This window comes from Salminus brasiliensis, chromosome 3 (genome assembly GCF_030463535.1).
Source record: "Salminus brasiliensis chromosome 3, fSalBra1.hap2, whole genome shotgun sequence".
Lineage (NCBI taxonomy): Eukaryota > Metazoa > Chordata > Actinopteri > Characiformes > Bryconidae > Salminus > Salminus brasiliensis.
In genome coordinates this window covers 13067060-13080258 of record NC_132880.1, presented here as the reverse complement: position 1 = coordinate 13080258, position 13199 = coordinate 13067060, and the positions used below count along the sequence as shown (strand labels likewise).

The 13199-nt window shown below is 33.8% G+C and overlaps 26 non-coding genes and 1 pseudogene across 26 annotated transcripts; all 27 read right to left on the bottom strand.

The window, feature by feature from the left end:
• Positions 1–172: 172 nt before the first annotated feature.
• Positions 173–227, bottom strand: LOC140552505 (U7 small nuclear RNA). Its single transcript, XR_011979433.1, has one exon. It is a non-coding gene; the product is annotated as a U7 small nuclear RNA (small nuclear RNA).
• A 458-nt stretch (positions 228–685) lies between these two features.
• Positions 686–740, bottom strand: LOC140552462 (U7 small nuclear RNA). Its single transcript, XR_011979395.1, has one exon. It is a non-coding gene; the product is annotated as a U7 small nuclear RNA (small nuclear RNA).
• A 352-nt stretch (positions 741–1092) lies between these two features.
• LOC140552576 (U7 small nuclear RNA) lies at positions 1093–1147 on the bottom strand. The gene has a single exon (XR_011979498.1). It is a non-coding gene; the product is annotated as a U7 small nuclear RNA (small nuclear RNA).
• A 414-nt stretch (positions 1148–1561) lies between these two features.
• On the bottom strand, positions 1562–1616 carry LOC140552409 (U7 small nuclear RNA). Its single transcript, XR_011979346.1, has one exon. It is a non-coding gene; the product is annotated as a U7 small nuclear RNA (small nuclear RNA).
• Positions 1617–2066: 450 nt separating this feature from the next.
• On the bottom strand, positions 2067–2121 carry LOC140552461 (U7 small nuclear RNA). Its single transcript, XR_011979394.1, has one exon. It is a non-coding gene; the product is annotated as a U7 small nuclear RNA (small nuclear RNA).
• A 352-nt stretch (positions 2122–2473) lies between these two features.
• On the bottom strand, positions 2474–2528 carry LOC140552575 (U7 small nuclear RNA). The gene has a single exon (XR_011979497.1). It is a non-coding gene; the product is annotated as a U7 small nuclear RNA (small nuclear RNA).
• Positions 2529–2942: 414 nt separating this feature from the next.
• Positions 2943–2997, bottom strand: LOC140552408 (U7 small nuclear RNA). The gene has a single exon (XR_011979345.1). It is a non-coding gene; the product is annotated as a U7 small nuclear RNA (small nuclear RNA).
• A 450-nt stretch (positions 2998–3447) lies between these two features.
• On the bottom strand, positions 3448–3502 carry LOC140552436 (U7 small nuclear RNA). Its single transcript, XR_011979371.1, has one exon. It is a non-coding gene; the product is annotated as a U7 small nuclear RNA (small nuclear RNA).
• A 352-nt stretch (positions 3503–3854) lies between these two features.
• LOC140552625 (U7 small nuclear RNA) lies at positions 3855–3909 on the bottom strand. The gene has a single exon (XR_011979542.1). It is a non-coding gene; the product is annotated as a U7 small nuclear RNA (small nuclear RNA).
• A 412-nt stretch (positions 3910–4321) lies between these two features.
• On the bottom strand, positions 4322–4376 carry LOC140552417 (U7 small nuclear RNA). Its single transcript, XR_011979353.1, has one exon. It is a non-coding gene; the product is annotated as a U7 small nuclear RNA (small nuclear RNA).
• A 450-nt stretch (positions 4377–4826) lies between these two features.
• LOC140552435 (U7 small nuclear RNA) lies at positions 4827–4881 on the bottom strand. Its single transcript, XR_011979370.1, has one exon. It is a non-coding gene; the product is annotated as a U7 small nuclear RNA (small nuclear RNA).
• A 353-nt stretch (positions 4882–5234) lies between these two features.
• Positions 5235–5289, bottom strand: LOC140552574 (U7 small nuclear RNA). The gene has a single exon (XR_011979496.1). It is a non-coding gene; the product is annotated as a U7 small nuclear RNA (small nuclear RNA).
• A 414-nt stretch (positions 5290–5703) lies between these two features.
• On the bottom strand, positions 5704–5755 carry LOC140552613 (U7 small nuclear RNA; annotated as a pseudogene).
• A 450-nt stretch (positions 5756–6205) lies between these two features.
• On the bottom strand, positions 6206–6260 carry LOC140552434 (U7 small nuclear RNA). The gene has a single exon (XR_011979369.1). It is a non-coding gene; the product is annotated as a U7 small nuclear RNA (small nuclear RNA).
• An 821-nt stretch (positions 6261–7081) lies between these two features.
• On the bottom strand, positions 7082–7136 carry LOC140552547 (U7 small nuclear RNA). The gene has a single exon (XR_011979472.1). It is a non-coding gene; the product is annotated as a U7 small nuclear RNA (small nuclear RNA).
• A 450-nt stretch (positions 7137–7586) lies between these two features.
• LOC140552553 (U7 small nuclear RNA) lies at positions 7587–7641 on the bottom strand. The gene has a single exon (XR_011979478.1). It is a non-coding gene; the product is annotated as a U7 small nuclear RNA (small nuclear RNA).
• A 352-nt stretch (positions 7642–7993) lies between these two features.
• Positions 7994–8048, bottom strand: LOC140552623 (U7 small nuclear RNA). Its single transcript, XR_011979540.1, has one exon. It is a non-coding gene; the product is annotated as a U7 small nuclear RNA (small nuclear RNA).
• A 414-nt stretch (positions 8049–8462) lies between these two features.
• LOC140552550 (U7 small nuclear RNA) lies at positions 8463–8517 on the bottom strand. The gene has a single exon (XR_011979475.1). It is a non-coding gene; the product is annotated as a U7 small nuclear RNA (small nuclear RNA).
• Positions 8518–8967: 450 nt separating this feature from the next.
• On the bottom strand, positions 8968–9022 carry LOC140552433 (U7 small nuclear RNA). The gene has a single exon (XR_011979368.1). It is a non-coding gene; the product is annotated as a U7 small nuclear RNA (small nuclear RNA).
• Positions 9023–9843: 821 nt separating this feature from the next.
• LOC140552512 (U7 small nuclear RNA) lies at positions 9844–9898 on the bottom strand. The gene has a single exon (XR_011979440.1). It is a non-coding gene; the product is annotated as a U7 small nuclear RNA (small nuclear RNA).
• A 450-nt stretch (positions 9899–10348) lies between these two features.
• On the bottom strand, positions 10349–10403 carry LOC140552552 (U7 small nuclear RNA). The gene has a single exon (XR_011979477.1). It is a non-coding gene; the product is annotated as a U7 small nuclear RNA (small nuclear RNA).
• A 352-nt stretch (positions 10404–10755) lies between these two features.
• LOC140552622 (U7 small nuclear RNA) lies at positions 10756–10810 on the bottom strand. Its single transcript, XR_011979539.1, has one exon. It is a non-coding gene; the product is annotated as a U7 small nuclear RNA (small nuclear RNA).
• A 414-nt stretch (positions 10811–11224) lies between these two features.
• On the bottom strand, positions 11225–11279 carry LOC140552549 (U7 small nuclear RNA). The gene has a single exon (XR_011979474.1). It is a non-coding gene; the product is annotated as a U7 small nuclear RNA (small nuclear RNA).
• A 450-nt stretch (positions 11280–11729) lies between these two features.
• Positions 11730–11784, bottom strand: LOC140552432 (U7 small nuclear RNA). Its single transcript, XR_011979367.1, has one exon. It is a non-coding gene; the product is annotated as a U7 small nuclear RNA (small nuclear RNA).
• A 352-nt stretch (positions 11785–12136) lies between these two features.
• Positions 12137–12191, bottom strand: LOC140552526 (U7 small nuclear RNA). The gene has a single exon (XR_011979454.1). It is a non-coding gene; the product is annotated as a U7 small nuclear RNA (small nuclear RNA).
• A 413-nt stretch (positions 12192–12604) lies between these two features.
• Positions 12605–12659, bottom strand: LOC140552536 (U7 small nuclear RNA). The gene has a single exon (XR_011979462.1). It is a non-coding gene; the product is annotated as a U7 small nuclear RNA (small nuclear RNA).
• A 450-nt stretch (positions 12660–13109) lies between these two features.
• On the bottom strand, positions 13110–13164 carry LOC140552532 (U7 small nuclear RNA). Its single transcript, XR_011979459.1, has one exon. It is a non-coding gene; the product is annotated as a U7 small nuclear RNA (small nuclear RNA).
• Between the last annotated feature and the right edge of the window lie 35 nt (positions 13165–13199).

Here is a 13199-nt window from a genome sequence, read left to right as displayed (position 1 = left end):
TGCAGAAGGAAACAAACAGCTAGAGCTCACAAAACAACATATCAAACTTTAGAAAAAAAAACACTGACTGATATAAAATCAAAACAGCATCATGTACAACTACACTCAAGACAAACAAAGGAGAAAGACTGCAATCAATAAATCAGCTAAATCTGTTTTTTCAACCACATTTGAGGACCTTCAATACTTGAAGACCTGCTGGACAAATACTAAAAGAGCAAATTTTCCAGATAACAAAGGGATCTCAGTGTACTTAGAGTTGTTCTGCAGGACTGTTACATTGATGGTGACCTTATACACCTCACCTAAATGAAGCTGTGGGTGGGCCTTATGCAAATGATGTGCAATTTCTACACAAATTAAGTAGTAGTACAAGTTTACATCAACTGTACTACTTATTGACTTCTCTCTGACTAAACTTACAGTACATTACAGACTACACACAGACTATTACTTGCAGTATGGTTACAGAATGATACAAAAATTTTAATTCTGTGAAAGACAGGTACAAATTTAGGTAGAATAAACATGCACTTTCAACTCAAAAAGCACCAAATTACTCAACAGAATATCTTATACAAAATTGCACTTGCCAAAAATTATGATATGAACAATTACCCTACACTTATGCATGATTAGAATGGCGACAGAAATCAATCAGTTGCCTGGTTTTGGAACAACATATGGGAGCCTTCAACATTTGAAGACTTGCTGGACAAATACTAAAAGAGCAAATTTTCCTGAGGATGAAGGTGTCTCAGTGTACTTAGAGTTGTTCTGCAGGACTGTTACATTGATGGTGACCTTATACACCTCACCTAAATGAAGCTGTGGGTGGGCCTCATGCAAATGATGTGCAATTTCTACACAAATTAAGTAGTAGTACAAGTTTACATCAACGGTACTACTAATTGACTTCTCTTTGACTAAACTTACAGTACCTAACAGACTACACACACAATTATTTAAAAAAACTGCTAATAAACTAATTGGAATTTTAATTCAAATAACCTAGAGCAGTTATCTACTACCTAAACAAAAATAGACCTATTCTAAGGAATAAATCAGTGTTCAGATTTTCAAACCATATATTTTGGCTTTCAATATTTGAAGACCTGATAGACAAATACTAAAAGAGCTCATTTTTCTGATGGTAAAGGGATCTCAGTGTAGTATAGGTTGTTCTGCACGCTGTGCGTGGGTAATATCCAAATTATATACAGTTCTATACATTTGCTACACACATTAAGTAGAAGAAGTAGTAGTACAAGTTTAAATTAGGTAAGGACACTTAATGTATTTCAGAAAAGTTGTGAAAATATGTACACTTTAGAAACCCTCTAATATAAATTTGTGATGATGGAGTTGGACTTTTATTAGCAGTACTGTTGCAGGAGGAAAAAAACAGCTAGAGCTCACAAAACAACATATCAAACTTAAAAAAAAAAAACACTGACTGATATAAAATCAAAACAGCATAATGTAAAACTGCACTCAAGACAAACAAAGGAAAGAGACTGCAATCAATAAATCAGCTAAATCTGTTTTTTGAACCACATTTGAAGGCCTTCAATACTTGAAGACCTGCTGGACAAATACTAAAAGAGCAAATTTTCCAGATAACAAAGGGGTCTCAGTGTACTTAGAGTTGTTCTGCAGGACTGTTACATTGATGGTGACCTTATACACCACATGATACTGTGGGCGGGCCATATGCAAATTATATACAGTTGTGTAAAATTGCTACACACATTAAGTAGAAGAAGTAGTAGCACATGTTCCACATCAGTAAAGACCACTAATGTATTTCAAAAATGTTGGAGTGTGACTATTACTTGCAGTATGGTTACAGAATGATACAACAATTTTAATTCTGTGAAAGACAGGTACAAATTTAGGTAGAATAAACATGCACTTTCAACTCAAAAAGCACCAAATTACTCAACAGAATATCTTATACAAAATTGCACTTGCCAAAAATTATGATATGAACAATTACCCTACACTTATGCATGATTAGAATGGCGACAGAAATCAATCAGTTGCCTGGTTTTGGAACAACATATGGGAGCCTTCAACATTTGAAGACTTGCTGGACAAATACTAAAAGAGCAAATTTTCCTGAGGATGAAGGTGTCTCAGTGTACTTAGAGTTGTTCTGCAGGACTGTTACATTGATGGTGACCTTATACACCTCACCTAAATGAAGCTGTGGGTGGGCCTCATGCAAATGATGTGCAATTTCTACACAAATTAAGTAGTAGTACAAGTTTACATCAACGGTACTACTAATTGACTTCTCTTTGACTAAACTTACAGTACCTAACAGACTACACACACAATTATTTAAAAAAACTGCTAATAAACTAATTGGAATTTTAATTCAAATAACCTAGAGCAGTTATCTACTACCTAAACAAAAATAGACCTATTCTAAGGAATAAATCAGTGTTCAGATTTTCAAACCATATATTTTGGCTTTCAATATTTGAAGACCTGATAGACAAATACTAAAAGAGCTCATTTTTCTGATGGTAAAGGGATCTCAGTGTAGTATAGGTTGTTCTGCACGCTGTGCGTGGGTAATATCCAAATTATATACAGTTCTATACATTTGCTACACACATTAAGTAGAAGAAGTAGTAGTACAAGTTTAAATTAGGTAAGGACACTTAATGTATTTCAGAAAAGTTGTGAAAATATGTACACTTTAGAAACCCTCTAATATAAATTTGTGATGATGGAGTTGGACTTTTATTAGCAGTACTGTTGCAGGAGGACAAAAACAGCTAGAGCTCACAAAACAACATATCAAACTTAAAAAAAAAAAACACTGACTGATATAAAATCAAAACAGCATAATGTAAAACTGCACTCAAGACAAACAAAGGAAAGAGACTGCAATCAATAAATCAGCTAAATCTGTTTTTTGAACCACATTTGAAGGCCTTCAATACTTGAAGACCTGCTGGACAAATACTAAAAGAGCAAATTTTCCAGATAACAAAGGGGTCTCAGTGTACTTAGAGTTGTTCTGCAGGACTGTTACATTGATGGTGACCTTATACACCACATGATACTGTGGGCGGGCCATATGCAAATTATATACAGTTGTGTAAAATTGCTACACACATTAAGTAGAAGAAGTAGTAGCACATGTTCCACATCAGTAAAGACCACTAATGTATTTCAAAAATGTTGGAGTGTGACTATTACTTGCAGTATGGTTACAGAATGATACAACAATTTTAATTCTGTGAAAGACAGGTACAAATTTAGGTAGAATAAACATGCACTTTCAACTCAAAAAGCAACAAATTACTCAACAGAATTTCTTATACAAAATTGCACTTGCCAAAAATTATGATATGAACAATTACCCTACACTTATGCATGATTAGAATGGCGACAGAAATCAATCAGTTGCCTGTTTTTGGAATAACATATGGGAGCCTTCAATATTTGAAGACTTGCTGGACAAATACTAAAAGAGCAAATTTTCCTGAGAATGAAGGTGTCTCAGTGTACTTAGAGTTGTTCTGCAGGACTGTTACATTGATGGTGACCTTATACACCTCACCTAAATGAAGCTGTGGGTGGGCCTCATGCAAATGATGTGCAATTTCTACACAAATTAAGTAGTAGTACAAATTTACATCAACTGTACTACTAATTGACTTCTCTTTGACTAAACTTACAGTACATAACAGACTATACACACAATTATTTTAAAAAAATGCTAATAAAGTAATTGGAATTTTCATTCAAATAACCTAGAGCAGTTATCTACTACCTAAATAAAAATAGACCTATTCTAAGGAATAAATCAGTGTTCAGATTTTCAAACCATATATTTTGGCTTTCAATATTTGAAGACCTGATAGACAAATACTAAAAGAGATCATTTTTCTCATGGTGAAGGGATCTCAGTGTAGTATAGGTTGTTTTGCAGCTGTGCGTGGGTAATATCCAAATTATATACAGTTCTATACATTTGTTACACACATTAAGTAGAAGAAGTAGTAGTACAAGTTTAACTTAAGTAAGGACACTTAATGTATTTCAGAAAAGTTGTGAAAATATGTACACTTTAGAAACCCTCTAATGTAAATTTGTGATTATGGAGTTGGACTTTTATTAGCAGTACTGTTGCAGAAGGAAACAAACAGCTAGAGCTCACAAAACAACATATCAAACTTTAGAAAAAAAAACACTGACTGATATAAAATCAAAACAGCATCATGTACAACTACACTCAAGACAAACAAAGGAGAAAGACTGCAATCAATAAATCAGCTAGATCTGTTCTTAAACCACATTTGAGGGCCTTCAATACTTGAAGACCTGCTGGACAAATACCAAAAGAGCAAATTTTCCAGATAACAAAGGGGTCTCAGTGAACTTAGAGTTGTTCTGCAGTACTGTTACATTGATGGTGACCTTATACACCACATGATACTGTGGGCGGGTCATATGCAAATTATATACAGTTGTGTAAAATTGCTACACACATTAAGTAGAAGAAGTAGTAGCACATGTTCCACATCAGTAAAGACCACTAATGTATTTCAAAAATGTTGGAGTGTGACTATTACTTGCAGTATGGTTACAGAATGATACAACAATTTTAATTCTGTGAAAGACAGGTACAAATTTAGGTAGAATAAACATGCACTTCCAACTCAAAAAGCACCAAATTACTCAACAGAATTTCTTATACAAAATTGCACTTGCCAAAAATTATGAAATGAACAATTACCCTACACTTATGCATGATTAGAATGGCGACAGAAATCAATCAGTTGCCTGTTTTTGGAATAACATATGGGAGCCTTCAATATTTGAAGACTTGCTGGACAAATACTAAAAGAGCAAATTTTCCTGAGGATGAAGGTGTCTCAGTGTACTTAGAGTTGTTCTGCAGGACTGTTACATTGATGGTGACCTTATACACCTCACCTAAATGAAGCTGTGGGTGGGCCTCATGCAAATGATGTGCAATTTCTACACAAATTAAGTAGTAGTACAAGTTTACATCAACGGTACTACTAATTGACTTCTCTTTGACTAAACTTACAGTACCTAACAGACTACACACACAATTATTTAAAAAAAACTGCTAATAAACTAATTGGAATTTTCATTCAAATAACATAGAGCAGTTATCTACTACCTAAACAAAAATAGACCTATTCTAAGGAATAAATCATTGTTCAGATTTTCAAACCATATATTTTGGCTTTCAATATTTGAAGACCTGATAGACAAATACTAAAAGAGCTCATTTTTCTCATGGTGAAGGGATCTCAGTGTAGTATAGGTTGTTCTGCACGCTGTGCGTGGGTAATATCCAAATTATATACAGTTCTATACATTTGCTACACACATTAAGCAGAAGAAGTAGTAGTACAAGTTTAAATTAAGTAAGGACACTTAATGTATTTCAGAAAAGTTGTGAAAATATGTACACTTTAGAAACCCTCTAATGTAAATTTGTGATGATGGAGTTGGACTTTTATTAGCAGTACTGTTGCAGGAGGAAACAAACAGCTAGAGCTCACAAAACAACATATCAAACTTTAGAAAAAAAAACACTGACTGATATAAAATCAAAACAGCATCATGTACAACTACACTCAAGACAAACAAAGGAGAGAGACTGCAATCAATAAATCAGCTAAATCTGTTTTTTGCACCACATTTGAGGGCCTTCAATACTTGACCTGCTGGACAAATACTAAAAGAGCAAATTTTCCAGATAACAAAGGGGTCTCAGTGTACTTAGAGTTGTTCTGCAGGACTGTTACATTGATGGTGACCTTATACACCACATGATACTGTGGGCGGGTCATATGCAAATTATATACAGTTGTGTAAAATTGCTACACACATTAAGTAGAAGAAGTAGTAGCACATGTTCCACATCAGTAAAGACCACTAATGTATTTCAAAAATGTTGGAGTGTGACTATTACTTGCAGTATGGTTACAGAATGATACAACAATTTTAATTCTGTGAAAGACAGGTACAAATTTAGGTAGAATAAACATGCACTTCCAACTCAAAAAGCACCAAATTACTCAACAGAATTTCTTATACAAAATTGCACTTGCCAAAAATTATGATATGAACAATTACCCTACACTTATGCATGATTAGAATGACTACAGAAATCAATCAGTTGCCTGTTTTTGGAATAACATATGGGAGCCTTCAATATTTGAAGACTTGCTGGACAAATACTAAAAGAGCAAATTTTCCTGAGGATGAAGGTGACTCAGTGTACTTAGAGTTGTTCTGCAGGACTGTTACATTGATGGTGACCTTATACACCTCACCTAAATGAAGCTGTGGGTGGGCCTCATGCAAATGATGTGCAATTTCTACACAAATTAAGTAGTAGTACAAATTTACATCAACTGTACTACTAATTGACTTCTCTTTGACTAAACTTACAGTACATAACAGACTATACACACAATTATTTAAAAAAAAATGCTAATAAACTAATTGGAATTTTCATTCAAATAACCTAGAGCAGTTATCTACTACCTAAATAAAAATAGACCTATTCTAAGGAATAAATCAGTGTTCAGATTTTCAAACCATATATTTTGGCTTTAAATATTTGAAGACCTGATAGACAAATACTAAAAGAGCTCATTTTTCTCATGGTGAAGGGATCTCAGTGTAGTATAGGTTGTTCTGCAGCTGTGCGTGGGTAATATCCAAATTATATACAGTTCTATACATTTGCTACACACATTAAGTAGAAGAAGTAGTAGTACAAGTTTAAATTAAGTAAAGAAACTTAATGTATTTCAGAAAAGTTGTGAAAATATGTACACTTTAGAAACCCTCTAATGTAAATTTGTGATGATGGAGTTGGACTTTTATTAACAGTACTGTTGCAGAAGGAAACAAACAGCTAGAGCTCACAAAACAACATATCAAACTTTAGAAAAAAATACACTGACTGATATAAAATCAAAACAACATCATGTACAACTACACTCAAGACAAACAAAGGAGAAAGACTGCAATCAATAAATCAGCTAAATCTGTTTTTTGAACCACATTTGAGAGCCTTCAATACTTGAAGACCTGCTGGACAAACAGTAAAAGAGCAAATTTTCCAGATAACAAAGGGGTCTCAGTGTACTTAGAGTTGTTCTAAAGGACTGTTACATTGATGGTGACCTTATACACCACATGATACTGTGGGCGGGTCATATGCAAATTATATACAGTTGTGTAAAATTGCTACACACATTAAGTAGAAGAAGTAGTAGCACATGTTCCACATCAGTAAAGACCACTAATGTATTTCAAAAATGTTGGAGTGTGACTATCACTTGCAGTATGGTTACAGAATGATACAACAATTTTAATTCTGTGAAAGACAGGTACAAATTTAGGTAGAATAAACATGCACTTTCAACTCAAAAAGCACCAAATTACTCAATAGAATTTCTTATACAAAATAGCCCTTGTACAAAATTATGATATGAACAATTACCCTACACTTATGCATGATTAGAATGGTGACAGAAATCAATCAGTTGCCTGTTTTTGGAACAACATATGAGAGCCTTCAATATTTGAAGACTTGCTGGACAAACACTAAAAGACCAAATTTTCCTGAGGATGAAGGTGTCTCAGTGTACTTAGAGTTGTTCTGCAGGACTGTTACATTGATGGTGACTTTATACACCTCACCTAAATGAAGCTGTGGGTGGGCCTCATGCAAATGATGTGCAATTTCTACACAAATTAAGTAGTAGTACAAGTTTACATCAAGTGTACTACTAATTGACTTCTCTTTGACTAAACTTACAGTACATAACAGACTACACACACAAATATTTAAAAAAACTGCTAATAAACTAATTGGAATTTTCCTTCAAATAACCTAGAGCAGTTATCTACTACCTAAACAAAAATAGACCTATTCTAAGGAATAAATCAGTGTTCAGATTTTCAAACCATATATTTCGGCTTTCAATATTTGAAGACCTGATAGACAAATACTAAAAGAGCTCATTTTTCTCATGGTGAAGGGATCTCAGTGTAGTATAGGTTGTTCTGCACGCTGTGCGTGGCTAATATCCAAATTATATACAGTTCTATACATTTGCTACACACATTCAGTAGAAGAAGTAGTAGAACAAGTTTAAATTAAGTAAGGACACTTAATGTATCTCAGAAAAGTTGTGAAAATATGTACACTTTAGAAACCCTCTAATGTAAATTTGTGATGATGGAGTTGGACTTTTATTAGCAGTACTGTTGCAGGAGGAAACAAACAGCTAGAGCTCACAAAACAACATATCAAACTTTAGAAAAAAAAACACTGACTGATATAAAATCAAAACAGCATCATGTACAACTACACTCAAGACAAACAAAGGAGAAAGACTGCAATCAATAAATCAGCTAAATCTGTTTTTTGAACCACATTTGAGAGCTTTCAATACTTGAAGACCTGCTGGACAAATACTAAAAGAGCAAATTTTCCAGATAACAAAGGGGTCTCAGTGTACTTAGAGTTGTTCTGCAGGACTGTTACATTGATGGTGACCTTATACACCACATGATACTGTGGGCGGGTCATATGCAAATTATATACAGTTGTGTAAAATTGCTACACACATTAAGTAGAAGAAGTAGTAGCACATGTTCCACATCAGTAAAGACCACTAATGTATTTCAAAAATGTTGGAGTGTGACTATTACTTGCAGTATGGTTACAGAATGATACAACAATTTTAATTCTGTGAAAGACAGGTACAAATTTAGGTAGAATAAACATGCACTTCCAACTCAAAAAGCACCAAATTACTCAACAGAATTTCTTATACAAAATTGCACTTGCCAAAAATTATGATATGAACAATTACCCTACACTTATGCATGATTAGAATGACTACAGAAATCAATCAGTTGCCTGTTTTTGGAATAACATATGGGAGCCTTCAATATTTGAAGACTTGCTGGACAAATACTAAAAGAGCAAATTTTCCTGAGGATGAAGGTGACTCAGTGTACTTAGAGTTGTTCTGCAGGACTGTTACATTGATGGTGACCTTATACACCTCACCTAAATGAAGCTGTGGGTGGGCCTCATGCAAATGATGTGCAATTTCTACACAAATTAAGTAGTAGTACAAATTTACATCAACTGTACTACTAATTGACTTCTCTTTGACTAAACTTACAGTACATAACAGACTATACACACAATTATTTAAAAAAAAATGCTAATAAACTAATTGGAATTTTCATTCAAATAACCTAGAGCAGTTATCTACTACCTAAATAAAAATAGACCTATTCTAAGGAATAAATCAGTGTTCAGATTTTCAAACCATATATTTTGGCTTTAAATATTTGAAGACCTGATAGACAAATACTAAAAGAGCTCATTTTTCTCATGGTGAAGGGATCTCAGTGTAGTATAGGTTGTTCTGCAGCTGTGCGTGGGTAATATCCAAATTATATACAGTTCTATACATTTGCTACACACATTAAGTAGAAGAAGTAGTAGTACAAGTTTAAATTAAGTAAAGAAACTTAATGTATTTCAGAAAAGTTGTGAAAATATGTACACTTTAGAAACCCTCTAATGTAAATTTGTGATGATGGAGTTGGACTTTTATTAACAGTACTGTTGCAGAAGGAAACAAACAGCTAGAGCTCACAAAACAACATATCAAACTTTAGAAAAAAATACACTGACTGATATAAAATCAAAACAACATCATGTACAACTACACTCAAGACAAACAAAGGAGAAAGACTGCAATCAATAAATCAGCTAAATCTGTTTTTTGAACCACATTTGAGAGCCTTCAATACTTGAAGACCTGCTGGACAAATACTAAAAGAGCAAATTTTCCAGATAACAAAGGGGTCTCAGTGTACTTAGAGTTGTTCTAAAGGACTGTTACATTGATGGTGACCTTATACACCACATGATACTGTGGGCGGGTCATATGCAAATTATATACAGTTGTGTAAAATTGCTACACACATTAAGTAGAAGAAGTAGTAGCACATGTTCCACATCAGTAAAGACCACTAATGTATTTCAAAAATGTTGGAGTGTGACTATCACTTGCAGTATGGTTACAGAATGATACAACAATTTTAATTCTGTGAAAGACAGGTACAAATTTAGGTAGAATAAACATGCACTTTCAACTCAAAAAGCACCAAATTACTCAATAGAATTTCTTATACAAAATAGCCCTTGTACAAAATTATGATATGAACAATTACCCTACACTTATGCATGATTAGAATGGTGACAGAAATCAATCAGTTGCCTGTTTTTGGAACAACATATGAGAGCCTTCAATATTTGAAGACTTGCTGGACAAACACTAAAAGACCAAATTTTCCTGAGGATGAAGGTGTCTCAGTGTACTTAGAGTTGTTCTGCAGGACTGTTACATTGATGGTGACTTTATACACCTCACCTAAATGAAGCTGTGGGTGGGCCTCATGCAAATGATGTGCAATTTCTACACAAATTAAGTAGTAGTACAAGTTTACATCAAGTGTACTACTAATTGACTTCTCTTTGACTAAACTTACAGTACATAACAGACTACACACACAAATATTTAAAAAAACTGCTAATAAACTAATTGGAATTTTCCTTCAAATAACCTAGAGCAGTTATCTACTACCTAAACAAAAATAGACCTATTCTAAGGAATAAATCAGTGTTCAGATTTTCAAACCATATATTTCGGCTTTCAATATTTGAAGACCTGATAGACAAATACTAAAAGAGCTCATTTTTCTCATGGTGAAGGGATCTCAGTGTAGTATAGGTTGTTCTGCACGCTGTGCGTGGGTAATATCCAAATTATATACAGTTCTATACATTTGCTACACACATTCAGTAGAAGAAGTAGTAGAACAAGTTTAAATTAAGTAAGGACACTTAATGTATCTCAGAAAAGTTGTGAAAATATGTACACTTTAGAAACCCTCTAATGTAAATTTGTGATGATGGAGTTGGACTTTTATTAGCAGTACTGTTGCAGGAGGAAACAAACAGCTAGAGCTCACAAAACAACATATCAAACTTTAGAAAAAAAAACACTGACTGATATAAAATCAAAACAGCATCATGTACAACTACACTCAAGACAAACAAAGGAGAAAGACTGCAATCAATAAATCAGCTAAATCTGTTTTTTGAACCACATTTGAGAGCTTTCAATACTTGAAGACCTGCTGGACAAATACTAAAAGAGCAAATTTTCCAGATAACAAAGGGGTCTCAGTGTACTTAGAGTTGTTCTGCAGGACTGTTACATTGATGGTGACCTTATACACCACATGATACTGTGGGCGGGTCATATGCAAATTATATACAGTTGTGTAAAATTGCTACACACATTAAGTAGAAGAAGTAGTAGCACATGTTCCACATCAGTAAAGACCACTAATTTATTTCAAAAATGTTGGAGTGTGACTATTACTTGCAGTATGGTTACAGAATGATACAACAATTTTAATTCTGTGAAAGACAGGTACAAATTTAGGTAGAATAAACATGCACTTCCAACTCAAAAAGCACCAAATTACTCAACAGAATTTCTTATACAAAATAGCCCTTGCCAAAAATTATGATATGAACATTTACTCTACACTTATGCATGATTAGAATGGCGACAGAAATCAATCAGTTGCCTGTTTTTGGAATAACATATGGGAGCCTTCAATATTTGAAGACTTGCTGGACAAATACTAAAAGAGCAAATTTTCGTGAGGATGAAGGTTTCTCAGTGTACTTAGAGTTGTTCTGCAGGACTGTTACATTGATGGTGACCTTATACACCTCACCTAAATGAAGCTGTGGGTGGGCCTCATGCAAATGATGTGCAATTTCTACACAAATTAAGTAGTAGTACAAGTTTACATCAACTGTACTACTAATTGACTTCTCTTTGACTAAACTTACAGTACATAACAGACTATACACACAATTATTTAAAAAAAATGCTAATAAACTAATTGGAATTTTCATTCAAATAACCTAGAGCAGTTATCTACTACCTAAATAAAAATAGACCTATTCTAAGGAATAAATCAGTGTTCAGATTTTCAAACCATATATTTTGGCTTTCAATATTTGAAGACCTGATAGACAAATACTAAAAGAGCTAATTTTTCTCATGGTGAAGGGATCTCAGTGTAGTATAGGTTGTTCTGCAGCTGTGCGTGGGTAATATCCAAATTATATACAGTTCTATACATTTGCTACACACATTAAGTAGAAGAAGTAGTAGAACAAGTTTAAATTAAGTAAAGACACTTAATGTATTTCAGAAAAGTTGTGAAAATATGTACACTTTAGAAACCCTCTAATGTAAATTTGTGATGATGGAGTTGGACTTTTATTAGCAGTACTGTTGCAGAAGGAAACAAACAGCTAGAGCTCACAAAACAACATATCAAACTTTAGAAAAAAAAACACTGACTGATATAAAATCAAAACAGCATCATGTACAACTACACTCAAGACAAACAAAGGAGAAAGACTGCAATCAATAAATCAGCTAAATCTGTTTTTTGAACCACATTTGAGGGCTTTTAATACTTGAAGACCTGCTGGACAAATACTAAAAGAGCAAATTTTCCAGATAACAAAGGGGTCTCAGTGTACTTAGAGTTGTTCTGCAGGACTGTTACATTGATGGTGACCTTATACACCACATGATACTGTGGGCGGGTCATATGCAAATTATATACAGTTGTGTAAAATTGCTACACACATTAAGTAGAAGAAGTAGTAGCACATGTTCCACATCAGTAAAGACCACTAATGTATTTCAAAAATGTTGGAGTGTGACTATCACTTGCAGTATGGTTACAGAATGATACAAAAATTTTAATTCTGTGAAAGACAGGTACAAATTTAGGTAGAATAAACATGCACTTCCAACTCAAAAAGCACCAAATTGCTCAACAGAATTTCTTATACAAAATAGCCCTTGTACAAAATTATGATATGAACAATTACCCTACACTTATGCATGATGAGAATGGCGACAGAAATCAATCAGTTGCCTGTTTTTGGAATAACATATGGGAGCTTTCAATATTTGAAGACTTGCTGGACAAATACTAAAAGAGCAAATTTTCCTGAGAATGAAGGTGTCTCAGTGTACTTAGAGTTG